At 36.3% G+C, this 26,908-nt stretch overlaps 2 long non-coding RNA genes across 3 annotated transcripts in view; one reads left to right on the top strand and one right to left on the bottom strand.

Annotated features, from left to right (window-relative positions):
- Window positions 1–200: 200 nt before the first annotated feature.
- Window positions 201–26,908, top strand: part of LOC138126435 (uncharacterized) — a 134,696-nt gene continuing 107,988 nt past the window's right edge. The window contains exons 1-2 of one of the 2 annotated variants that reach the window (XR_011157811.1): window positions 201–426; window positions 671–771. This is a non-coding gene — a long non-coding RNA (uncharacterized lncRNA). The remainder of the gene's footprint in view (window positions 427–670; window positions 772–26,908) is intronic. The other variant, XR_011157812.1, reaches the window with a different exon arrangement.
- LOC138126432 (uncharacterized) lies at window positions 1,114–4,480 on the bottom strand. Its single transcript, XR_011157809.1, has 3 exons — window positions 4,115–4,480; window positions 3,950–4,061; window positions 1,114–3,898 (listed from the first exon to the last, which is right to left on the bottom strand). It is a non-coding gene; the product is annotated as an uncharacterized lncRNA (long non-coding RNA).

The following is a 26,908-nucleotide window of genomic DNA, read 5'->3' as shown; positions in this document are numbered from 1 at the left end:
CAATCGTTCACAATCACAATACAATTGCTGCTGGGACTCATTGTTAATACATTTTTATGCTTGTCGATTAAATTACCATTTGCGAATTGCAATTTAAATTTTGAAACTCACTGAAAAAGTTAAATTCTACTTTAAGATTACCGACCGAAGAGACTCGCATAAATGGTAGACGCTAGGTGGCGCCAACAAACTAAACTTTTGTATAGCCCCTCTACTTACCTAAGTAGAGGGGCAATAAACTTTTGTGGGGTTGGTGGGATGGATTGTATTTGTAAGTTGGACGCGAAGAAAAAAAACAACAAATGCTGTGCGCGTCATATTCATAATATAGTCGACTCGGACTCGACGAACTCGACTAAATGAGTTGCAGACAGGTTACAGGTGTGTGAAGTTGGGTGATATTTCGTGGGAGATCACTAATTCTAGGTAAGATTGGAAAGTGCAATTATGTAATTAAATCGTTTTTACGGACAAGTTTTAACGTGTAACGCTTTATTTTCGTTCAACTGGTAACATCTGGCCGTGGCCAACCGCACAATTTTACAATCTCTCTTCATAAATTCCGAATTTATTGGTGGTAAAGTGATTACTTCACGTTTTGGGTACCTTTCTGGTGTAACGTTTGATAAACATGGTCATCATTTTAATTTGAACCCGTTTTCTGTTTCAGAATTACACATTTTTGTTGGTGTAGATGTGGAACGCCATCGACCATCGTTGCTGGTTGTGGTTTAGTCGTTTAGTTGGACCCAAGATGGCGGCGTAGGTCTGGTAAGTTAGTTTTATTTACAAATTTACACATTTTCAAATGATTTTGTTGAGTAACTGATGTAGTGAAGCGTTCCTTCGAGTATGTTTTTCAACATACGATTTTACTGATATCCAACATAATTATACACCGGGAAAAGATGCAGCCATTTTATAAGAAATTTTATCGTGGATTATTTTAATTTAACATCAGCATCAGAGGAAGGCTGGTATTCTGCGCAACACCACCGAAAATCAAGGCCTGATGACGTGAAGTATGAGTCATCACGAGTAGTCATGATGTCGTTTAGCGCATATAGGCAAGGCAGACTGAGCGGGTTAGTTCAAATCATCGAACAAACGCCAAACTTGAAAAATAGTTTATTACTTCATATATTGATTAAACATAATAACAATTAAGGTGTTGACCGAAAAAGGGCCCATAAGCAAAATTATGGTCAAGAATAAAAGAACGCATCACTTGTATTTTAGGCTAGTGTTAAGAACGGTGTTTGCAACAAATTTTTATTGAGATAGTCCATACATTAAGTAGGTTTGACTCTTTTACATTGAGGCATATTTTTTCTTACAATAACATCATTTTTGTTTCGAACATAATTATTTAAAAGAGTATTTACACTACAACTTACTATATGCTTAAATATTAGAGTTTTATTATGTTTAGAACATTGATGTCCAAGAAAAATATCCTGATTTTCCAAAATGGGTAAACCCAGCTTTGCTATTACGTTCTTATGCTGGTTTAAAGCCAAAAAATCTTTTTCATATTCCCCCGATATTAATTTTGTTACAATAATATAAATTATTGAAAAGCAGCGTACTACATCGTAACTGGGATATTGTAAACCCCCTCTATTTTTGGCAGTAATGAAAGACGTTGGTATTTCATTACTTTCCTCAAAAACAAGATCATCTTTCTTAGAAACGAAAAACGTTTCACAGTACTGACATTTTATTTTTTTATTGCATGCAAATGAACAATAACCAGCTATGAACGTTATTATTGGCCACATATGTATGGATTCAATATCATCATCATCAACTGTTATTTCAACAATTTTTGGCGGCAAATCAAAATCAATGTCGTAGTCGAGGACATCAGAGTCTGGAATATTTAGTACATCAGCAATTATTTCTTTCAACTTTCCAGGGTCTAAATTTATGGAACCGTAAATCGAAGACTTTAAAATTAAAGGCAACACGCTCTGCATTCGGAGTTTTGCTTCTGATTCAAATATTTGCCTCAGAGACACATGATATTGAGCTCCTGCCAACTGCCTGTATTTTCCAAAGCGGTCTTCCAAATTGTCGGTCTGAATTTTACCCGGAAGAAAATAAGCATTTCCCTTTTCTCTAATCCAATAATCAGAAAATTTTATTAAACCCTCTGTGGTAAATTTGAGAGCGCAGAAGGTTTCTGACGTTAATTTACCACGATTTTTAGCAGGCAATATTAAACTATTCCAACTCTGCAACCAACTTAAAAAAGTGTTCAAAAATTCTAAAATATTGTGTGAGTCAGCAGTAATCGGTTCTTGAAAAGGATTCCGGAGCCTTACGCCTTTAAATGGGGTTTTAACATTTACAATATCCCACCATTTACATATAATTTCTATAAAAGCACTTGTATCCTTCCAAGATGTAAAATTTTTTTTTGGCCCTAATTCTGATAATGCCGCCACATTATTAGAGTTAAAAACTTTCAACGCTAATTTGACATTTTGTCGCTCGATGGATGTTGGATAGAGTGCTTTAAGGGTTAAACCAAATCCATATTTTATGAGGCTGTTTTTTTCAAGTGCATGCATCTCTTTCAGAGCACTAAAAGATGCAATTAATTGTTGAGTGTGATCTGCAAAATCAGGACAAATCATTTCTTGATTTTTCTCATTGATCCAATTATTTCTTATGCACTTAATAATGTGAACTGAATCAAACCAAAAAAACATGGGTTTAGTGCTGTCGTTTGGATGCGGATATACATTTATAAGTTGAGGAGGATCAGAAAACAAAGACATACATTTCCTGTTTATAGAATGATTATCAGTTACTACTCCCATCACTTCAAAGCCAATATTTTCTAAACCTATGATAATTGCTTTCAAAAATGAATGTAAAATGTTTGCATTAATTTTTCTTACAGGTAAAATGTGGACAACGTCTTTATATAGAGATTTCAGACTATTAATCATAAAGACAAATGCGCTTGAAGCATTTTCTGTACCATCAAAAGCAGCTCCAACAATTTCGCCCCCTTTATAGTCTAAGTCAGGTTTTAGATGAACTTCATCCATAAGCAAAATTACACTTTTATCTTCTGCATTCAAAATATTAAATTTGGAAGTGATATATCGCAACAAATTGTTTTGTTCAATAACAGGATTAGTTTGCAAAGTGTTTGTATATGACTTGATAACAGAACGACAAGGAAGTCGCAAGTAATCAGAATTTCTAAAAAAATTATATGCATGAGGAGAAATTGAGCGAAATAAACTACAAAACACTAAAAAATCCGCTGAATAACGCGTTTGATTTTTGCATATGTTTAGAAAAGAAATTTGCTGCTTAAAAAAGTTAATATTGCTTTCATCATGTGGTAAATGTTCTCTCAATAGATCTAAGTACGTCAAAATAATTAAAATTAGTTCCTGCGCTGAGCTTTTCTGACTAAATTCTTTGTTGAAAAATTGTTCATGACAACTTTCAATTAAATTATCAATTTCATTTAAATTATTTACCTTCTTGGGAATGCTTTTTCCACGAACAAACTTAATTTGTACATTATTGTGGTAAACAAGAACATTCAAATCGCTGGTTATTTTTACACAACATACTATTGTAGGATTAGGATCATCTTTAAGTAAAAGTATAACAGTACATGACTCTTTTACAATTACCGACCAACCTAATTTGACCGCATGATTTTTCAGCTTCATTTTTAATTCATTAAAACATTGGAAAGATTTCGCTTGCTCATAATTTATATGTGTTTCCAAGCTTGCAGCAATAGCATTGCTGAGATTTTCAGAATCTAAACGAGCCCTTTTCGTACTGGGAGCCTCTCTTCGAGGCGGGTCGTTCTGCACAGCCGATGATGATGGGCTATTGAGGACGTGAACAGGCACAGCACCTAAAGATTTTTTTATTTAAACTAAATACTTATATAACACTAAAAAAATACCAGGTGCAGGTCGAGGATATTTAAGGGGAGCCTTCAAAATCGTTCCTGTTTTTTCGTCATGCATGGTTGTGAACCGAAGAATGTCCTGCTCATGAAAATGCAGTTCACACACCTGTAAGTGTGTATTTAACTCACGATATGTTACACAAAAAAATTTGTTCTTACCTTTGAAGATGCAGTTGGGACAAAACTTTTACCATTTTCTCCTTGCCTTTTAATCGCTTGCACCCATCGGGCCTTCAGGTCTTTGTCTTTTGGAAAATTAAAGAGGCTAACTTTAGGGCCGCCAGGGTAATTTCCCCTACAGTTGGGCGCACAACACCGAAACGGCATGATATATGAAGATATAAATCACATATAAGTGAAGATGAACTTTATTAAATCACCGCTTGGGTTTAAAATCACCACGAGATCACCGTTTTGCTCATTTGCTTTGCCAGCTTTACTCAATGTTCTGCGCACGCTGTTATGACTACTTGTGCTGACGTCACAGACTGCCTTCTTTTTCGCCATCTGGCCTTATTTCTCGGTGGTGTTGTTCTGCGCCGCCACTCGGACGCCATGATGCCAGATGGGGTCAAGCGCTTGTCCTTAGATTGTAGAGTCAAAATTCCCTAGAATTCCCTAAGCTAAAGAAAAAAAACTACTTTTTTTATAAATGAATTTTATTGCAACAAATAGACGTAAAACATAAAAATGTGTAAGAAATAACAAAAAATCAATAGACAATAAAACAATAAATTAGCATCTATAAATTCTATTAAAAACAATATAAACAATATAAAAATAAATTAAAACAAATTCTGTTGTTTTAACGTAAGATATAGGTAATTAATTTTTATTTATATAAATTCTGTGATTGCATTAGTTTGAAATGATCATCTGTAACATTAAAAAAAGTACAACAATCACTAGAATTCGCAAAGCGAACAACGCACACCGCATTTAATGCTTCACTTCCTATTTTGTTTTTTTTTTGTTTTCACGTCTGCGACTACAGAAAATACCCTTTCGGTTTCTGCGTTACTGTGTGGCAAACTCATACACAAATGCGCCAACTTTGCGACGTTACGGTATTCATACTCATCTTGACAGTTCTTATAGTTTTTTAACCCATTCGGGACGGTTGCTGAATATGTACGTTTTACATTCCGGACATTTAAATTTTTGGGAATATACTTTTTGTTTTGGAGCTTCGTGTCTTATTTTTCTTTTTTTGGTAGGAGTTGGGGCTCTTGATGTTGAAGGACGGTTTCTGTAAAAATAAATATTACATATTAATTATACTTATTATAAAAAATAATTTGGCTAATACATAGTTACTATATCATAACAAATTAGACAAAAAAGTAAAATTTAATATGTACTTACGTTTCATCAGATTCGTCGGAACTCATTTTTGACGAGAAACTTAACGCTTTTACACTCGCTTTTGTAATAAGAAATCGTCTTTTTGAAAAAAAAAAACTTTAATATGTGGGCAATTGAGTTGCATTTGCATAATGTGTTAGAAAACGCTGTGGGGTATATTTATAACCTCGGGCGAACACGTGATCAAAAAGTTTTCAGGGGAATAACATATTTTCAAGCAAGTAATTTTAATAATTATTGTTTAAAAAACATAAAAGACCTCTCTAAAAAAATAAGTTTTTATAATGTTTCCATTCATTAAGGGAGGGCGCATATTGGTGTTACTTTTTTTAGACAGGATTCTTCGCAAGTATTTTTTTAAGTATTTAAAAATCAAAGCTGCGCAAATATTTTACAAAGTCATTGCTTAATGTAAAAAAAGACCGTAAAATTTTTAGGTTTTTATTGCAAATTACAAAAATCCCTAGAATATTGAAAAAAATCTCTTTTACTCTTTTTGTCAAAAAAATCCCTAGAACTAGGGAAAAATTCCCTAATCTGGCATCACTGGTTCCAATGCCACATTTTCCTGACCAATGTGTTTTGAATAAAAACTGGCAATTCCCCAAATGTTTTCTTTTGGGTTGAAAATACAGTGATAAGGAGGTAATCGTAATACAGTGTGATTGGAAAAGAATGAGGACAAGTTGAATTTGGCGCCTAGTGAATAATTTATCATGTTGGTAACAAGTAGTGACAGCAAAAATAAAGTCTGACATGATCATGGGCGTATCTAGTGGGGAATTGGAAATTCTAGCGGCTTTGGCGTTCTGGTTGCCCCAGTTCAACTTGTTATTAACGAGGACGCCCAGATCATTTTGATTTTCAACTACAGTGATGTCGCGGTTTCCAAGTTGATATAATTTTTTTGGATTGTTGAAACCAAGATATATGACGGAACATTTGTCCGGATTCAAGGGTACACACCACTGATCACTCCATTCAGTCACAAAATTTAAATCAATTTGTAGCTTGTTAATATCTGTACATTCATTGGATGAACTAAAAATTTTTACGTCACTGCGTAAGCTGCAAAAGGACATTGTAATCTGGCAAGCAAGTCAGATGTGTAAAGAGTGAACAATAGTGGACCAAGCACCAAGCCCTGCGGCACCCCATTTCTATTCTATTTCGAAAAACCTTGGTTTTTAAACTGCCAAGCAGATTAAAATCTAACGGAGTCAAGTCGGGTGAACGAGGTGGCCAACGATCTCTATTCGCTAATCTGCCACCAAAAAACTCTTGAAGATAATTTATTGTTTGATGAGCAACATGGGTGGGGCTCCATCCTGTTGAAAATACCCTGTTTGCAGTTCATCTTCATGCTGTTGATTTATGAAAACTTCCAATATTTGGTTGCGGTATCGTTCTGCAGTTATTGTCTCATTAAAAAATATAGGACTTATTATTCGACGTCGGGACATTGCCAACCAAACTCCTATTTTCTGTGGGTGTAAACTTGATTCAACAAAATTATGAGGGTTTTCCGTAGCCCATGTTCTATAGTTCTGGCTATGAATGTGTCTAGACAAATGAAACCATGTCTCGTCTGACATAAAGGTGATATCTAATACGTCATCATTATTCAAGTTTTTATTGAACCATTGACAATATTGAATTCTTTTTTCATAATCTGGTGGTAATAATTGCTGGGTAACTTGCATTCTACCTGTTAGTTATCATCCCCACACTATCATCTATCGTGCGATCCACTGAATTTGTAATTAGAGTTGGCGCTGGAACTGAAGCCGTAGGTCTTTTTGAATCGATGCACTTATTTGTGTATAAATTAATGTTTCAAAATGCTATCAGTAGAGTCAAACGAAGGGCCCGTTTGTGCTTAAAACAAAGTGGTGAACAGTTTCAGCATCTGTTATAACATTGTTTAATAAAATAAACATTACCATTGTAATTTTTCTCTTAATTACTCGAATCCTTAATTCGCCATTTTCTGTTTTACAATTGTCATTAAATGTGACGTTTGCCGCGATAGTTCAAAATTAGACCTGCGTTCCAGCGCCAACTCTAATTACAAATTCAATGGATCGCACGATATATCACTGGCACTGTCCGATTTACTGTCCGTATTACTATCCTGCAACTCCATCATATTTTTCCAAACCTTCCCCTTTCCAGAGACTGCACGGGCTGGTGTGGGTGGCGCCATACTATCTTTGGAGTCGCATCCAAATCGGGGATTATATTTTCAGGTGGTGAGACTATCAAAAAGCTTGTCAGAGAATAATAACAAAACAGCTGTCTCAGTAGTTTTACGATTTATATAAAAGGCAGATTATGCACAGAGTTCTGTACTAACTCTGTCAGCTACATGCATAGCCGTACCTACTGTGTGACTAAACACCTGCGTACAGTTCTTTGCCTTCTTTTTCTTTTATTTTAGAAAGTATGACATACTCAATGGTGAGTTTTTGTGAACTGACTGTATACACACCCTGCTTCTTGTCTACCTTTTCGACAACTTCCTGAAAAGGTTAGATCGTAACGCTTCAATGTTTTGTCCTGCAAATTCCTGGATAACACGTTGGTTGGTCTTAAGCTTCCACGGCCTCTAACCTTCCTGAACAAAATGAAGTTTTTTAGTTAATAGCATGTTCCTAATACACTTCATTAAGTGGGGAAAATCAAATTAATGTACCACTTCTACTCCATCAATTAGCCTTGTAGCCTATTTTCTTCATTTAATTAAGCAAAGTGCTTATTCGCACTTGAAATCAGTTGATTTACAACCTTGGTCAGATATTTTCCCTAAAACAATCAGACCATAACTCCGTAACTGACGAATGAGCTCTTTTAAAATTTTTGACAGCTGGTTGGTGGACGTCGTTCTTTCACAAAAAGTAAAGCAAACAGATTGGTCCCACTTTTTGTAGATTCCTTTGACCATACAAGTTAATGCATGATCGGCAAATGCAAGGCGACGATCTGAACCGCCAGAATCGACAAAACCCTCTACAGAATCTGTTCGTGAATTGTACTCTAATCCGGGGGACAACGAAATTTCATCGAACATCAGTACACAGAGCTTTTCTATAGTTTCCATGTCAGATACACGTTTTTTCATATGATTAAAAATTGATTCATTAATACCAATTTGGAAGGGAATTTTATTTAACATTTCTGTAAGAACTCTTCTTGGTGGAGAAGGTTGTTCTGCGGGGAAACGTGGAGCAGCGTTTCGAGGAGCTCGAACAGGAGGATTTCGGGGGGTTGCCACTCTTGCAGGAGTGCAGGGTTCTCTGACTCATTGGCGCAGCGCGATGTTGAGTCAGAGTCGAACGGGCCAACTAGAAGGAAAAGGAATTAATTTTCACTCACAGGATCGATGTTCACACTTGGAGCGCTGGTGGAAAAGTGGTGGATAGCGATGTCTTCTTTGTCACATTCCGTACAAGCTTTGCCTCTTCTCTGCTCGACCATTGGTTGACATTTTCTATTGGTCCTTTTTCAGGATAAGATTCCAGAAAAGCTTGAGCCAAGCGACAAAGTTCTTCTTTTACTCTTCTTGGAAATGGCCTGATTTGAGGATTTAAACCACTAATCTCTTTTTGTAAGTGAAAGTAGAGGCATAACAAGTCTATAGCGATGTCTTCTTTGTCACATTCCATACAAGCTTTGCCTCTTCTCTGTTCGACCATTGGTTGACATTTTCTATTGGACCTTTTTCAGGATAAGATTCCAGAAAAGCTTGAGCCAAGCGACAAAATTCTTCTTCTACTCTTCTTGGAAATGGCCTGATTTGAGGATTTAAACCACAAATCTCTTCTTTTTGTAAGTGGAAGTAGAGGTATAACAAGTCGATAGCGATGTCTTCTTTGTCACATTCCATACAAGCTTTGCCTTTTCTCTGCTCGACCATTGGTTGACATTTTCTATTGGTCCTTTTTCAGGATAAGATTCCAGAAAAGCTTGAGCCAAGCGACAAAATTCTTCTACTCTTCTTGGAAATGGCGTGATTTGAAGATTTAAACCACAAATCTTTTCTTTTTGTAAGTGGAAGTAGAGGCATAACAAGTCAGTATGGCCACTTATGGGGCATATCAATAATTCGTGGGCAAATTTACAATTGCGTCTGGTACACACAAACATCAGAAAATCACGACAGATTCTACTGACTATTCACAACGTCACAATTAAATTTTTGAGAGTGGGTGGAACTTGTCGTTGTTCCGAGTCAAGAATCTTGAAATACATTTGCTTTAAAAATGCACGTGCCTCTCTCCAAAATTTCATTTGATCTAAACTCAGAGTTCAGCAGATTTCAGTTCTTTTCCAGATCTACTCCACAAAGTGGAAGAGTTGACGCTGTCAAATAACGTCGAAAAAATGTTTGGGATACATTAAATTCTGTGGATCCATCCCTATAAACAGGATTAGGAGGCGGAGTCTAGCTATAGCTATACTATATGTGGGGAGTTATAGTTACAATCTCGGTTCCACTTAATACTCTATTTAATTTAGTTAAATAAGAAAACAAAATTACATTAATGCAGGTATCGACAAATGCGTTAACATGAATATCTTTGTGTTCAACACAAAATAAAGTATTAACATCTGCAAAGTAATCGTTTAGAAACATTTGACGAAATTTTCGTTTTATGCCATAACTTAAAATCATCTTCGGTATATTTTCCAACATGAATGCTGATATGGTTCGAAAAACTCTACCAAACTGACTATTGGATTGTATTAAATTACATTCTTCATACTGTCGTTCGTTTATAAGGACATTTTCCTCCAAAGTCACATTACTACAAATTCGTGTTTTACGTGACGCACAAAAGTTACAATTTTTTAGAATTTTCCGATCTGCATAGCCTGCAACATAGTAGTGCAATAGTAGTAAGTTGGAAGGGTAGAAATTATTATCACGTAATTATACGTTCTTATAAAATGAACAATCAGCGGCATACGTCGTTGCTTTAAATGGTATAACTGGCGAGACTTTTGCTTTAGAATACCAAAGCAGTGTTCAATTTTATATCTGTTTTGCAGCAAGTTTCCGACTGTAATTTGCTTGACGTTGAGTCAAATTTCCTCTCTCTAAATGGGGTTAAAAGATGCCGCTGCAAAGGGTAGCCATTATCTCCAAGCAGGTAATAGTGTCCGCACTTTTCTTTTAAATCATGGTACAGAGGAGAATTTTGAAAAACTCTACTGTCCCCGGTAACAGATGTTTCCACGTTTTTACATCGGAAGTAATCTGCTCAACCCGTTGACCTATTGTAAGGGGGTTATCGTCATTATAGCCCTACTCTCGAAGTAAATAGAGGTGAAATTATTTCAGAATTTTTCCTTTGGAAATTGGCTTTTTCAATCCCAATACACTATCATCTGTCCAACTTTTTGATTGTGAATGGGAGCTATGGATGTAGGATTCATCAGTATAGACAATTGGTCTTTCCTCATGAACATAACGTTGCAACTGCTTTAAATATTGAATCCGTTTGGCACATATGTCATAGGACTCTACTAAAATTTTCCTTTTGTCTGCCATTGTTTTCCAACTGCAAATAAATATTTTTATTTGCTGTTCGATACAAGTCAACGTGACAACCCAGTCTTGGATCTTTTTGAGAATCCCTACACAAAAAAAAAACGTAACTTTGTAGTGATCGTTTTTTAAAGTAGAACAACTACAAACCTTTCCAACGTTGGCTGCTTTTTTCAATTATATAAAAGTTAGATATAATTGAACGAATAGTCTCAATTTCCCCATCACACAGTTTGCTTTTGGGACAGTCACGTTTTTTGTTTTTACCTGGTGTCGAAAAACAAGGAACTGCACCCGATGCAACGTCTGAGGCCTCCTTGGCGATTCGTCGATACGAACTTTCAGATATTTTCGTAGCTGCAATAAGCCTTGCTTTGAAATTTGCCAACTGAATTATAGCAGTTCCATTCGCAGCTTCCTCCTTCATAAAATTTAATATGTTGGAAATTATTTCTCTCCCTTGACTATGATTGTTTAGAATCTATTAAATCTGGGACACACTTAAAATTTTCTAAAATTGGTATTAAATCAGGCTTAATAACTCTTAAACGTGTTTTCTACTCAGATTTTGTGCCTGTACATTATAAGAAGCGACCCATTGTTTTACTTGCGCCCAAATCTTCCCAATGGGGTTTAATTCGGGATGGTATGGAGAGAGGAGGGGCCATATTGATTTAACAAAATATTCAATTTGTATACAGGAGAAGCTTCTTCGTGTCTCTTCACGATGTTATAGATCTCGGGCTTTAAAAGGCGTTCGTCTACAGATATATTCCTGTCATTTACCCATTTAATCATATCTCCTTTCTTGGTGCCCATTGTGGGATCCCCTAACTCCTTTGTGTTGTGATACGACGCATTATCGACGACTAATACTGATTTTGGCGGCAAATTTGGTATCAACTGAGTTGTTACCCACTTTTCAAAATTGCTCCAATACATATCGTCATGATAATCTCCTGACTTTGTTCCTGATGGAAACAATAGAAGACCATTACTTACATAATTAGCCGCCGACCTTTTGAAACAGGCGCTCTGATTCATTTGGAACTTCCATTAGTCCACGAATATTCGAGTGAGTGGCTGATATGGATATGTAGCTTTTGTCTGTGAAAAAAACAGGACGGCCTTCAGCTTTAAATTGTTTCAGCTACTTCAAATATTGAATCCTCTTGAACCGAGTGTCGTGACCCTCATTTTTAAAACATTTTTTAAAGAATTTTGTTAAAAAATACTGGGTGATTTTGAAATAGATAAATAGTAAAACAATTCTGTACGGTAGCAACCCCATTCTTATGTTGCTATAGTCTATTTTTTCCTGATAGGCGCGTGCGTGCGCATCTCCAAAAGGTAGTATCACATAGCTAAAATTTTTAGCAGGATGCAGGAATTGTTAGTATTTTTGGTTGCATATTAATTGCAAATTAATTAATTTGTGCGTGAATTGTAATTGTGTTACGCTGTTATTTTATAGTGAGGTTATGTCATATTTTAACGCTGCGACATCCGTTTATCAAAAGAAAAGATTTCCATTGCTGATGCTACCAGAATATTAAATGAACACCCAGTATAATCTTTTAGTTTTCTTTCTCATCATCTGACCACTCAGTGGAACTGGAATCACTCACAATGTTTATTATTATTTCTTCAATTGTACTGTCTGTTAGGTTGTCTATTTCCCACATTTGACTTTCCACCTTTTTTACATGTTCAATATTATTTTTCCAGTGTTCTGGGAGGACCTTTGCCAATGCCTGCTGGAACAAAATTTTTACATCAGAAAACTTAAAAGTTGTATTATTAGCAGCAACATCATTTTTTATAAAAGCCCACACTAATTCAATGGGGTTTAATTCACAATGATATGGTGGTAAACGTAAAACCATCATATTTTTTTCTTCTGCTAACAAATCCACAACATGCTTATTATAAATTGGTTTGTAAATTTTTACCAACTGCAGTAACTCTGCTTTTACAAAGGTTTTGTCAAAAACAATTTGCTTTGATTTTAACCAATTTTGAATATTTACTTTCTTCCAAGAGGAATTGGGTATTTTTTCTACTACCCTGGATAGGTCTTGAGTAGCAATCTTTTCTTTAACAAATTTTTTAATTTCTTCCTGGTGATAATTTTTAATTTGTGATGGTTGTTCCTTTAGCATCTCCACAAACTATCTGTAACATAATTAGTACCCACTCTCTCCTCATACTTACATACATACCATTTGTATGTGTTTGCACATGGTATTTCTCACTGCATACTCTGGGCATTCACATCTGGATCGATGCACACATACCTTGCACACTCTACAAAATAGGGTCCTGCACTCACTTTCACATATCTCATTGTACATTACTTCATAAAATTGGTTACCTTTTGTTGACTTTATCTTAAATTGTCCAAAAGCTTCTTTAATTATCTGTGTAGTGTTCATCATTTCTTCTGCCTTTTTATGCACCTTGATAACAATCCTATCTTGATAATTCCCTGCACTTGGCTTCTCAATGCTCAAAATCCGGTGCCACATCTTGATGTCAACTAGCTCCTCCAAACTGTCCAAAAGTTTTTCAATTGTGATTTTGGTCCTCTTTAGCTGATTGCTCTTCAAAAAATTATTCAAACTCCACTGACATGTTAGTATTAATTCCAGCATTTCTTCTATAACAATGGGCCCACATCTGAATTCTCTCCTCATCTATAAAGTAGTATCTAAAACCAAAAAAAAAAATTAAGTATTTGCACCCTTCTGTAGGTAGTTAAAATAAAATATGTAATAAATTATAAGAACATGCCTTTTTAAGTAGTTCAAGAAATTCACTTCATTAGCTTCTTCTAGTTTTTTAAAATATTCTCTTGATAAGCATTTAAATCTCTCCTCATTGCATTGTATAAGTAAGAAAGATAATGCACACAGTTACAAAAAACTCTTCCTTCATGCGGCAGAGGAGAGGTCTATGCACTCCAGTATTTGCAGATCTCCAAATTCGGAGAACTGTAAATTTTTTCGGAGGAGGTCGAGCCGTGGGTTGAGATTGAAAACAAAAATAAAAAAATATATAAACAAATCTTACCTGAGGAACAATCCTTGTGTCAGGTTTGAGCAACCAAGTTATTCTTTAAATCATTCATTAAACTTATTGATTAATAATCGGAATAATTGTTAGTCGTTCTCCCAGCACTAACATCAAAAAATACCATTGTACAAGTTTGCCAGAATTCAGATATCGAAAGATTACAGACTACTGCGATTTACATCTGATATCAGCAGTTTCATCAAATAAAGGTAGAAGCTAAAATTTCATTATCAGTTTTTGTATTTAAAGCATAATTAATGCTGTCAATTAATTGATTTTGAAAAGGAAGTGCCGCAAAAAACGGAATTACTGTCAGTATCTTTCTCTACAAAATTTCTTAAGTTAATATCCCGTTTACTAAACAGTGCGACTAATTCTTTAAACTTCCCGCAATCGGAACGTTGTCGATCTCCATTACCAACCATCATTAGGATTTCAATCTTTCAGTTTCACTGAGTTTCACCATTCTATAATTTTGTTACCTAATTGAATTGGCCCTAATTGCCAATCGGGGAAGGTGTAGATTATTTAGAAATCAGTTAAAACAATGTAGGTACTAAAAACTATTGCTAAAAGTTTTAGTTGGAACATATGTGAGAGTCATCTTTGTCCCACGAAATTATAGATGTTCGGGACTAATTTCTCTACATCGTTTGGTAATTTGTCGCAGGCATGAGAAGCGCATAGTGCCAAAGAATGGCAAATACATTTCATTGAACATAAATCAGGAACATCGATCCTCTTCGAGTTTTTTTTTAAAGATTTGTTTTTGTGTTGTGTAGATTTTCGGTGCGAATGCAATGTTGTCGAGGGAATTTCTATAATTTCTTGTCGCAGTCTCTTACTAACAATGTGGGAATGAATAACAATTGGGGGGGGGATCTTTTATCTAACAGAAGATCCCTTAAAAGTGAAGAATTCTTACTCACAGGGGGAGGAGGAGGGCGAACACGAGATGGTCCAGGACAAGTACAATTTCGATAGTTTTTATCGGCTGTGTATCCAGAATTTCAATAATTTGGGGCTGTGTATCGGGAATTACAATAGTAGGGGACTGTGTATCGGGAATTTCAATAATTTCCGGTTGAGTGTCTCCAATGACGATTGTTTAAATTCGCGGTTTTTTAATGACTTGGTTAGAATGGACAATAATTTTGGGAAGTATTTTGCAACGCAAAAGACTTCTTAAAAGTGGAGAATCATTCGTACTTACATTTGGGAGCGGAGTACGGATGCGAGATGTACCAGGACGAGCACAACTGTTACACTCCTGGTCACCACTGCACCCACAGAAATCAGCAAACGCACGTTTCATTTTCAGTAACACGAAGAAGCACACCACACGAATGAAGCATGAAGCTCCCCACGAATACTCGTGATTTTTAAGGGAAAACGAATGGGTGTATTGTGGGTGGGGGGTGGAGTGGGGGAGAGGTCAAGGCTAACTCAGGTCAAGACCAGGTCAAAGGTCAGGACAGGTCAGGTTAAATCAAGTCAAGTTTTGTTTTACATGTTTCGCCATATTTAAAAAAAAATTTCCGAGATATGGACATATATTTAGATGTGTCATATTATTTTCTGGCTCTAGCGCTTTTATATTTTTTTATAATTTCATAATTTCAGCATACATACCTAGGTTGTTTACATTTTTTTTTTGTGATACATTACTATGTTAAAATGTATTCTAAAATATGTTAGTGTTCATTAATGAATATTAAAACACATGAAGTAAAAATTGTTTTTTTTCACTACTAGTAATAAAGTCTAGCGTTATCGGTTGTCATAGAACACTGAGAAGTTTCGTTTTTCTACGTTGGCCCAGTGACAGGTAAATAATTTTTCATTATTAACCAGTAGTGAATAATGGAATAACCGTCACCTAGCAACGAAAGATTGCCGTCTATTTCATTGGTTAACGTAGACGATTTTCATACCAACTGTCAAGAAGTGACAACACGGATCCGTCGCATCCGACAAAATAATTTGATTAATAATTATTATCAGAAAGAGTTTTAACGTATCTAGTAGTGAAAAAAATAGTATATAAACCACGATGAAGAAATCGCTTATAGCCTTCGCGCCTTACAACCCTCGGCGCGCCTCGGGCTCTAATCTTGGCGCTCTGGCTATAATCATGAACTTCTCCACCTTGGTATATAATATACTATTACTTTTAAATATGCGGTTGAACGCCACGGTCAAATTGATCAGCCACGTGTACTCGACGGAAATAAATTCACCTATGCGTTGTCGGGTTAATTAAAAACAATTAAAATATAATTATAATAATTTCTTGATAAATTTACATTTGCAAGGTGGTATATATGTGCTATAATTTAAATTGTCCCAAGATTCCTCTTCTTGGGGTTGCTGTTGATGGGGTTGATGGGGCTGCAACTGCTGCGGTTGTTGTGGGAGTTGCTGCACCTGATGAAGTTCTTGGGTTCGTTGGGATCGTTGTTGTTGCTCGATTTTACGTTTTAATTCGAAATATCGAATATCATGATCCCTTTCATACTCCCTTCGATGACATTTCCACATATGTTTAGTCATCCTGTGACTTAAACAACGGTTGAACTTATTGTAGGGACACTGCACAACGTCACTACCGTCATATTCTTGAAAATACATTTTAACAGTTGCAACCAAGATTACACCAACACAACAAATGACTGTCCCGTCGACTTCGTTCACCTATATGAATTTGCTTTTCCCCACCACATTCATTCTGTAGGTTAAGGTAAAATTTTTGTTATTTTAAAGAAATAATTTAAATAAAAAAAGCAAAAAAAAACACTTTTTTTACACACCATATCAATGCAAAACCCATTACATTTTTCTGCGTTCTCCTCCGATGGTCCTTTTAAACCATTACAGCGCAGATTTTCCTTGAAACACCTTTCACACATGACATCTTTAGTCAGAAACAGCTTTTCTGTCTCCAATTTCGGATACAACCTTTGCGTCAACCGTATTATAAACAAAAAAAAATATATACATATTTAGTTGCGCGGTTTACATTTAGACTGTCTTTAGTTACTATTATTTATCAAATTAAAAAAAAAAAAAAACAATAATTGATAAACAATAAATATCCAGCAAGACCACGTGGAGGAACAGTCACGCTTACCATCGCGGGTTTGCTTTTTTATTTAAACTCTTCCTCACTGCTCATTCATCCTCACAAATCGCGTAGAGCTACTGATAAATCATGAGATATATTTCTCACATTTTGGATCAGAGCAGCGTGAACATAATCTTCAAGATCTTATTCTTCACGATCATATTCTTCACGATTAAGTTCTTCATAAGCGTCGACAAAAATACTGAAAAACGACGTTTACATCTCCTAATCTATCAGAAGCTATACTTGATGCTTCCGAAACACCATCATCGACATCCATATTGATATCATCCATCTCGACGGCTTGTATCAAAGGGTGATGCAGTTCACCATCACCACCCCTCTGATTTACACCGTTAGTGACAGATTGAATCTCTAATATGTTATCGATGATTGATGCTGGTGAATTTGAACTTATATCGTTGATATCTTCCAAATCCTCACCAACCTCCACCAAACGTTGATAACCTTGGCCATTATCACGCATCTGGCTTCTCTTATTTTCCACATCCACCAAACGTTGACAATCGTAGTTATTGTCACGCATCTGGTGTCTGTCGATTAATTGCTGAGAATTTAAAAGATTTTCATCGAAAGTAGGGATCAAATCACCATAATCATCATCATGAACACCCTGATCATTACTATCAAGTTGACATTGATTGTAAAGATCATTGATGACAATTTAGGAATAATGATCGAGATTTTCATCACGATGATCATTCACATCTACATCAATATTCTCACTTTCTCCACTTTTATTATTGAAAAAATCCAGTAGGGATGTATCACCAAATTCACTATCCATTCCAAAATCGTTTTCTAACACCGAATCTAAAATTTGTTGCGTATCCGGAATTTCGATAGTTTTTATCGGCTGTGTATCGAGAATTTCAATTATTTGGGGCTGCGTATCAGGAATTTCAATAATTTGGGGCTGCGTATCAGGAATTTCAATAATTTCGGGCTGCGTATCAGGAATTTCAATAATTTGGGGCTGCGTATCAGGAATTATAATGGTAGGGGGCTGTGTATCCGGAATTTCAATAATTTCCGGTTGAGTGTCTTCAATAACAATTGCTTCAATTCGCGGTTTCTTTATGAGTTTGTTAGAATGGACAGTAATTTTAGAAAGTCTTTTGGAACGCAAAAGACTTCTTAAAAGTGGAGAAGCATTCGTACTTACATTTGGAGCCGGACTACGGATGCGAGATGTACCAGGACGAGTACAACTGTTACACTCCTGGTCACCACTGCACCCACAGAAATTAGCAAACGCACGTTTCATTTTTACTAACACGATGAAGCACACCACACGAATGAAGCTCTTCACGAATGCTCGTGATTTTTAAGGGAAAACGGATGGGGTATTTTGGGTGGGGGATGGAGTGGGGGAGAGGTCAAGGCCAACTCAGGTCAAGGACGGTCAAGTCAAGTTTTGTTTCACATGCTTCATCATACTTTAAAAATTTTCTTACACCAAGCATTTCCGAGATATTTAAGATTTTTGTGATTTTGCATTGTGAGGGGTATTTAGGTGATTTTTTAAAACCAGTCACTTTTTCGTATATTCCATGGATCTTGAGAAAATCAGTCGAAAACTCTATTGGTTATTAATCGAGGTTTAGATACTTAATTTAAAAAAAAATAAAATAAAAATTGAAAGTGCATTACTTCATTATAATAATCTTTTATTGAATCTACATTTACAGGGTGGAACATATGTAGGATAGTTTAAAGAATCCCAAGATTCCTCTTCTTGGGGATTCAATTGTTCCAGATCTTCCAAAAAAAAAAAAAAAATAAAAACAACTTTTTTTTTGTGTTGCCAAGTCCTCTACGTTCTGCTATTTTAAAAGTTGTGTGTCTTGCAGCAACACAGTTCTTGATAATAGCCCATAGTTTTTCTCAATTGGATTGAATTCCGGATGGTAGGATGGCAATCGCAATACTCTCGAGATATTGATTAATGAAATTACTATTTATAACTGATCAAAAACAAAATATAGTTAGTTACAACAGGAGTTAAGTAGCATCAATCTCTTTTCATACATTTTGAAACACTATCTCACGTTCAATTTTTGCAAGCAAACTTCTGGAACAAGTTAATAGAGAGCTGTTACCAGTTAAATAGCAACGGAGACTTATTCGCTCGCATTTGATACGTGATACGAGAAATTAAATCTGTTGATAATCTATTAAATTATTATAACAGCTGTATTACTTAACTGTTTCAAAAAATTAGTTATGCTTTTTGATCTCACCCCACAAACATCGTTTCTCAATTGTGTAGGTTTAAATTTTTGAAGAAAAGTTTGTTGTGTTGAACAAATAATAACACTTGCGGCGTGGTTGAGGCTGTTTGGCCCTTGGCAACATATCGCTGTTTCTTACGGCACTCGTGTTCTTCGTGACCGAAGTTTCGGCAGTACTCGCATTTGATCGAGGATCGGTTTCCTTGTGTTTTTCCACTTCTCTTTTCGGGAGCGGCTGCTTCCTGGAGGGTTTCCCGGGACTCTTGCTCGCTCTGCTCCACCACCCGCGCTTTTTCAAGGAGTTCGGTGAAGTTGGCGACATCGTCGCGGGGAACTCGATCGCGGATGGTCTTCCGGAGTAATTCGTATACGACGTCTAACTGCCATTCTTCATCGAGTTTTCTGGACATTCTCGCGAGTCGATCCCGTTGCATCGTCACATACTGGTCGATCGTAATGGTGGCGGATTGCGGGGTGTCGAGAACTTCCCGGAAGAGGCGGTAGTTCGGAGTCTTAGGAGCAGAAGCGTTCCTTACCATATCCATGGCCTCTTGCCACGTGCTGGCGTTGCTTTTCACACCATTCCATCAGAGGTTGGCTTCCCCGGTCAGGAGCAGAGGTAAACCTTCGAGGGCGTCCTCGTCACTGATGCCCTCCATTTTCTTGTAAATCGTTGCCGCTGTCACGAACTCCTTCACGGCGGCTGCGCTTCTGGTTCCGTTGAATCGGGCCGAATAATCTTTTTCGTTCCGCAGCACCCTCTTTCCATTTCCGGTCCATGTCTTTCATGTACTCCTCACGATGTGCCTTGTACATATGAATTGAAAGACGATGCTCCAAGCATTTATGGAAGGGGTTGTAGGGACATTAACAATTCCTTTAAAATAATAAATATATGAAATACAGTTTCATATTAAAAAAAAACTTACCATTTTGATTATTGTAACTATCAAAATTTTGGAAATTCATGGTTGTAGTAAGTTGACAATTATCAAAGTGTATAAAACTAAGCCAATTACTGCTATTTTTATTTCAATGTCCCCACTCTTGTTACATCCCTCTTTTTGTCTCCCACCAACTTTTAAAGAAAGAAACATTTTGCTTATCTTCTGTTATCTTCGGCAAAATATATCCCAATTTATTTTTACTTTAGGTAATTTACATGTTATCATCATTATTTTATTTTTTTTTATCTCACTATAAATATCTAAGAATCTTTTTTGAATAATGACATTGTTTGTGCAAGTGTTACATTAAGCTTCTTTATTAAACTTCAATGGAAACCGTCACACGTTTATGTAAAAGAGTCTTAAAAGTGGTACGAGAATATTTCTCAAAATTAAAAACAATAGATGAGTTAAATAAATTTCAAATTCATATAAATAATACTCTCACAACCGGCGAGAAGATTTTCGTTGGGGGTTTTCAAATAGGTTATGACAAGGGGGATTATGAGCTTGAGCAGGGGCAGGCGAGTAATAGTAATAGTGATAATAATTATATTGAAAACAAGACTTACAGTACAAAGGCCATTACTACAGTTTGCTTGGGAGGTAGTACACTCGGGGGCTACGACACTCGTCAACTGATTCTTGACTGAATATGAGTGAGTCCTTGTGGGTTGATATATTCGTTTAGTCTAGGCCTAACCGCTTTTTGTGCCGCTTGTCGGAGACGGAAATTAGGTCATGACATATTTCCCACGAAAGTCCAACTGCATTGCTGGTAATCTCCGGGTCGTCTTATCAGGTGAACCAATGGACCGGACATGACACACGGTCGATGACACATATCGGCCCGTGACGTCTTGTCCGTGACCCAACCAGGATCCGGAGATGACCCACTTTTAAGAGGTTACATCTCTTATGTTAATTAGAAGAATAATGTAAACGTGGGAACCGTCACAGGGGTGACAGATTCCCCGGGTTTCAAAATTCGCTACTCCGGGCGAAGAACTAACTTAATCCTAAAGGGTAGGAAGAGACACCGACTTCATGACCAGCTTGTATATGGCCAAGCTGAAAACTTTGTGAACAGTCTATATCAGACTTCCTTCTTTGATCGGTGGTGCTTCCTGTACAGTGATAATACAATCAAAATTGTTAATAAAGCATTAAAAAATAAATTGCATAAAAATAATGTTTTACAGTCACTTCATTCTTTAGAATCTAGTTTATCATATTTAAAATATTATCGTTTAGAATTAAAAAAAAACTTAAACAAAATTTAATTTGGAAAACGGGAGGAAAACTTTCAACTAATTTAAATCGAAATTGCTCTAATGTAAAATGGGAAAATATTGAATCAGCTTTTAATGGCAGCATTCGTACGGGTTTTATATCAACATTAAATATAAAAGACCCTTTAATTTTTTTCAATAAAACTTTTAAGCTTAAGCTTTAAGTTTAATAAAATTATAGTAAAGAAGCTATTATTTGCGATTATTTTACATCACAATGTGGTGGTGATAGCAGTAATAAAACAACATGAATATGTGTAGGTTTATTTATATTTACATTATTACAAAATATACAATTTCAAATAAATAATAACATTTAAGAACACACAAATTCACTCTTTAGTTCTATATTCTCGTAATAAATGCTTAAAATTTTGACTCTTAATTAAATCATGCATGGTGCAAGGAAGACATCTGACATCTTCCATATCACTTTCACCTTTGCATGATGGACACTTATATTTAATCGGAGCAGGCATTTTTTTCTTGTGTAGCTCCAGGAAAATTTATTCTTTTGTCTGTTCGACAAACTTGATATTGGTTGTTCTTCCAACTATTCCTTCACTAACCAGAAACATGTTTTTTCCTTGTTTCAATAAATTGTTTAAAGTTTGAATAACTTTTTCGCTAAATTTTTCTGTAAGAAAGAGGCGTTTTAAATTCACTACAGTCAACGACTACTTGTTCACCAAACGGAGTTTCCGTCTTAATAAATCTTTTAATGGGGACCGCGAGCAGTGTCTTTCAGTGCTTAGCTGTCGTCCGATTTCCGGACTTTCCGGTTGGTACCTTGGGATTTGTAGAGTAAGACCGGGTGGACCGTCTTCAGTGCCTTTCAGTGCTTAAACTCTGTCGTTCAATTTGTGGATGTTGGAGACTCTTAGAGTAAGACCGGGTGGACCGTCTAGTGCCGTTCAGTGCTTAAACTCTGTGTTGAGTCGTGGATTTTAGGATTTTCAGAGTAAGACCGGGTGGACCGTCTTCAGTGCCTTTCTGTGCTCGAACTCTGTCGTTGGGGGAAGTTCAAGTTCGATAATTGCATATCAAAAATTTCAATCATTTCTGGTATCGGGAATTTCTATAATTTCTTGTCGCAGTCTCTTACTAACAATGTTGGAGTGAATAACCATTTGGGGGGGGGGGGGTCTTTTACTTAACAGAAGATCCCTTAAAAGTGAAGAATTCTTACTCACAGGGGGAGGAGTGCGAACACGAGATGGTCCAGGACGAGTACAATTTTCCACTCATGGTCATCACTCCTCCCATAAAAATCACCAAACAAACGTTTCATTCTCTTAGTTCAGACATTCATCTGAGAGTGTACAAGAGCCTACAGTGAGGTATCTTGTACATTTAAATATAATTTATATGCCCAGGGAGATACTTAAATGTTTCGTTATTTTTTTTTTGAGTGGAAATTAATTTAATGGTGAGTCTCAGATGAGACAGGTGTAACAATTTTAGCACCTCGCACCAAAATTTCCACTACAAGTGAAGGCATGTACACTGCGAGCAAAGAAATCGACCCACCCACCCACAAGTTTGAATGCAATTTTTTTTGCAGTGGCCAGCAATCAGATTGAAATAAATAATATGTTGTTTGAAAGACTGTTTCTTAACGTTTTAAATGGGCCTATATTCTCTGACAACTGCTTGTCTTCGCAATTATAGCGCCTTAAAATGAAATTAACAACAGCTTGCATGCGATTGGGCATTGATCAAATTTACTATTCTTTCTTGTGGAATCTTATGCTACTCTTCTTGCACTGCAACCATCAGTTCTGGGATGGACGTAGCAACAGGAACTCTGGCTCAAAGTCTTCTCTTGAGCTCGTCCCACAGATGTTCAATGGGGTTTAGGTCGGGGCTACATGCTGGCCACTCTAAAACTCGAAGTCACATTTTCATCATGATGATCATTCACAGCAACAGTCACACGAAAACACATTCTATCTACAATTTTTTTTCTACCAAATTTTTCTTTTTTTTCTCAATTAAATGTTCTTTTAAAACTAAATATTTGTTAATTTTTTAAATTTTTATATCTATTTTATTATTTATTTTTAAAATATCCTGGTATTTATTTTTAATTTTTGCTTAAAGTGTAAGCTTGTAAAGTGTAGATCAGATACAATGATATATAATTACATTTAATAAATATTACATTATAATATTTTGTGCTACCTGCATGGGAGGTCTGAAGAGATTAATCTGTAAAAAAACCGAAAAATCATTTATGTCTTTCATTCAAAACTGCAACCACATACATGGACGCCACTTGCTAGGCTGTGTCGCCGCCTTTTCATAACGGCGCCTATCCTCCTGGAGGCGCGTCTCCTCCTGGCGACGCCGCTCCTCTTCGCGGCGTCGACGCTCTTCTTCAGACTTTAAAAATATATTTACATATAAAAAAATTGATATATTTATATTCAGTTTCTTATTTTTCGAGTCAAGGTGCTCACAGTCTACATTTCTAACAGGTTGGGGAAAAATTTATTCTTGCATTATACTTATACAGGGTGTAATTGAAGTGTTTAAAACTCCATGTGGCCACCAGGCTGTTAACTTGAAGTTTTATATCAAGGTTTTTCAAAAATGTCTGAAAAAATCTAAAAAAAAATCTGATACACTGGTCTTGACAAACTGATTCAGAAAACCTATAATTCTGTAGGTAAAACATGTAGAGTTCGTATGATAACCGCCCCAAAATAAAATTGAAAAAATGGTGAGGGAAATTTAACTAACTTTGAAGGGTCGTAACAGCGAAACCCCTTGACCGATTTTTTAGTTCTTTTCAGATTCGAAAAGCTCGTAGATATATAGACATATTAGTAAACAGCAAAACCATTCGAAAAGCTTGAAAAAAATTTTTTTGAAAATTTTTCAAAAAATCAAGTAAACAGAATAAAACGTAGATTCTAAAAATATTACTTTGCTAGGCCGCAAATGGCACATTTAGCCTGTAGGATATCCCAAATAGCAGATATCGCAAATTTGCTTATTTTTGTGCACCATTGCGTATACTCTTAGGGCTTCGAGATTTATTAGATTTTTTCAGACATTTTTGAAAAATGCCATATTTTCCGATCGTGATCACCAATAACGCAGGACTGAAGAACCTCTCACATTTTTCCCTCACACTTTTCCAGGCTGGGACTGGCAGTTGTACAAACTGGCGTGTTTAAAAAATGATTAGCAGGTTTTGCAAACCTTTATCCCGCATGCAATATAGAATAGTTATTAAAATTTTTTATTCAGCGCGCGAACCGCAATGTCGTTTTTGTTGTGCTTCTTCTAAAAGCAGCATGTCAGCATTCTTCCTCTTTCGCTTCCGCTTCGGGGGATCTGGCACAGTCATAAGTTCCCGGATTTCTGTGAGGTGCTTCTCATGGTGGACCCTCAACTGCCCTTCGTTCCCCTCGCGAAGTGTCTTTGGCATAGGCAAAAAGCTTATTCACCAGCTTCCGACAATCATCCAGTTTAACATGTTTTTTAACCGTATAAAATTCACACAAGGGCCCATCTTCTGTTATGGCGGCGAGGATCTTCTTCTTCAATTCGGGCTCTTCCATGAGTTTTCGTTTGGAACCCCAGCGTCTGCCTCCAAAGGGCGTCTCCCTCTTCTCCATTTTGATTAGGGGACTGCGACTTCTAAAGTTTGGTGAGTTGGCGATATACCAACTGCAGGGACCAAACTGGCTGACCGAAAGGCCGAAAGACAAAACAGCGACGTTAATTCGCTCGCCGCCCTCTAAAAAGAGTAAGCCCGAACATCTGGTGGGTCATGACGATGAATCCTCTTCCAATCCAAGGCCAGCTGGACTACGCAGAACAGTGAAGCCCCCCGAATTGTTTGTATCGGGACCCCGAGGAGTTGGATGGTGGGAGCAGCTGGAGAGCAGAGAACTGGAGAGTGTTGAGTTCGGGAAGAACCAGGTGTAGGAGAAGCGGAAGGGGAAGTGCGGTCCACAGGATCATCAGGGTGAGGGACAAAAACATGAGGTTGAGTAGGAGAGGCGCGGGGGGGATTGAGGGATAGGACGCCTAGTCTTCTGAATCTCTTTGATCAGATCCTCACGATGGCGATTCAAAGCTTTGGTAATTGCGTCTAAGCGCTTCCCCTCAGCCTGGCGCAGGTAGTCAGCGCTATATGTGTTTCTGGAGAAACAAAGTTATTACATATTAATTTTTATTTTAATAAATACCCAGTTACTACTTACGTCAGAATAGCGCGAACCTGAGCTCTGCTGAGGGGCCTGTTTTGAAACTCCATCATGAGATTCTCCTCGATGTAAAGGAGAATTGCCGGAAGCTTGGCGCTGTCCAGAAGATTTGTTGAAAACTGGGGCATTCCAGGGTGACGGGTGGGACATTTTTATTAATTCTTTACAACTTCGCGGCTAAGTTTTATGTATTTTTTTGTGGGAATTTCTAAAGTTCTTATACCCAAACAAAAGTGTACCCACAGCTTTATATTTATAACCCAGAACACATTGGATTTCAAAACGACAAGAGCTATAATCACAATAGAAAAAACAATCAATAATGAAGAAAGTTAAATTTAGTGATAAAGTTATTATTCATAATTTAGATGACACTGATGACTTTCGAAAATCGGCCTGGGAAATGTATGCTAGAGATAGATTAAGATTTCAAAAACGAATCAGTGAATTAAGGAAAATTATCGATCCTGTGTTAAATAATCTATTAATGAAACAAAAAATAAAGAAAGATGTCAACAAAACACTGTTAAATAAGAGCCACAGCATCCGGCTGTGTTGGGTGAAATAAAAAGCGATGACAACAAAACATCACATGAAATAGGAGACACATTATCCGGTTGTGTTGTTTGATTTTTTTTATATTTTAATAATAATTTTTAATTGAAAATTCTTTGTACTTGAGGTTACAAACAATGTAAAATAAAACAAATTTATTTTTTAAGTATATTTTTTATTTATTATAAAACTTATGTTGTCTTAATAGCTATAATTTATACATAAAACTATACACTAAAACACATTTTATCTACTAATTTTTCTAATTCTACAAAATTTTGTTTTTTTTCCTAACTAATTGTTGTTTTAACACTAAATATTTGTTAATTTTTTGAATTTTTATATCAATTTTTCTATTCATTTTTACAATATCCTGATACATATGTTTAACTTTTGTTTCGAATTCTTGTTGAATTTGATCAACTGAAGATTTTTCATCCTCCATATAAAATGAGGAAATCGAGGAAGACGGAGACGCCTCTGGAGGTGTAGTAATTGTTTTACCTTTGCCCTTGCCCTTGCCTTTACCCCTAGTTGGCGGCTGGGTGGTAAAGGCCTCCGCTTCC

Source organism: Tenebrio molitor, chromosome 3, assembly GCF_963966145.1.
Source record: "Tenebrio molitor chromosome 3, icTenMoli1.1, whole genome shotgun sequence".
Classification (NCBI taxonomy): domain Eukaryota; kingdom Metazoa; phylum Arthropoda; class Insecta; order Coleoptera; family Tenebrionidae; genus Tenebrio; species Tenebrio molitor.
Note: the sequence above shows the minus strand (reverse complement) of the source record. Positions and strands in the feature narration are given on the sequence as shown.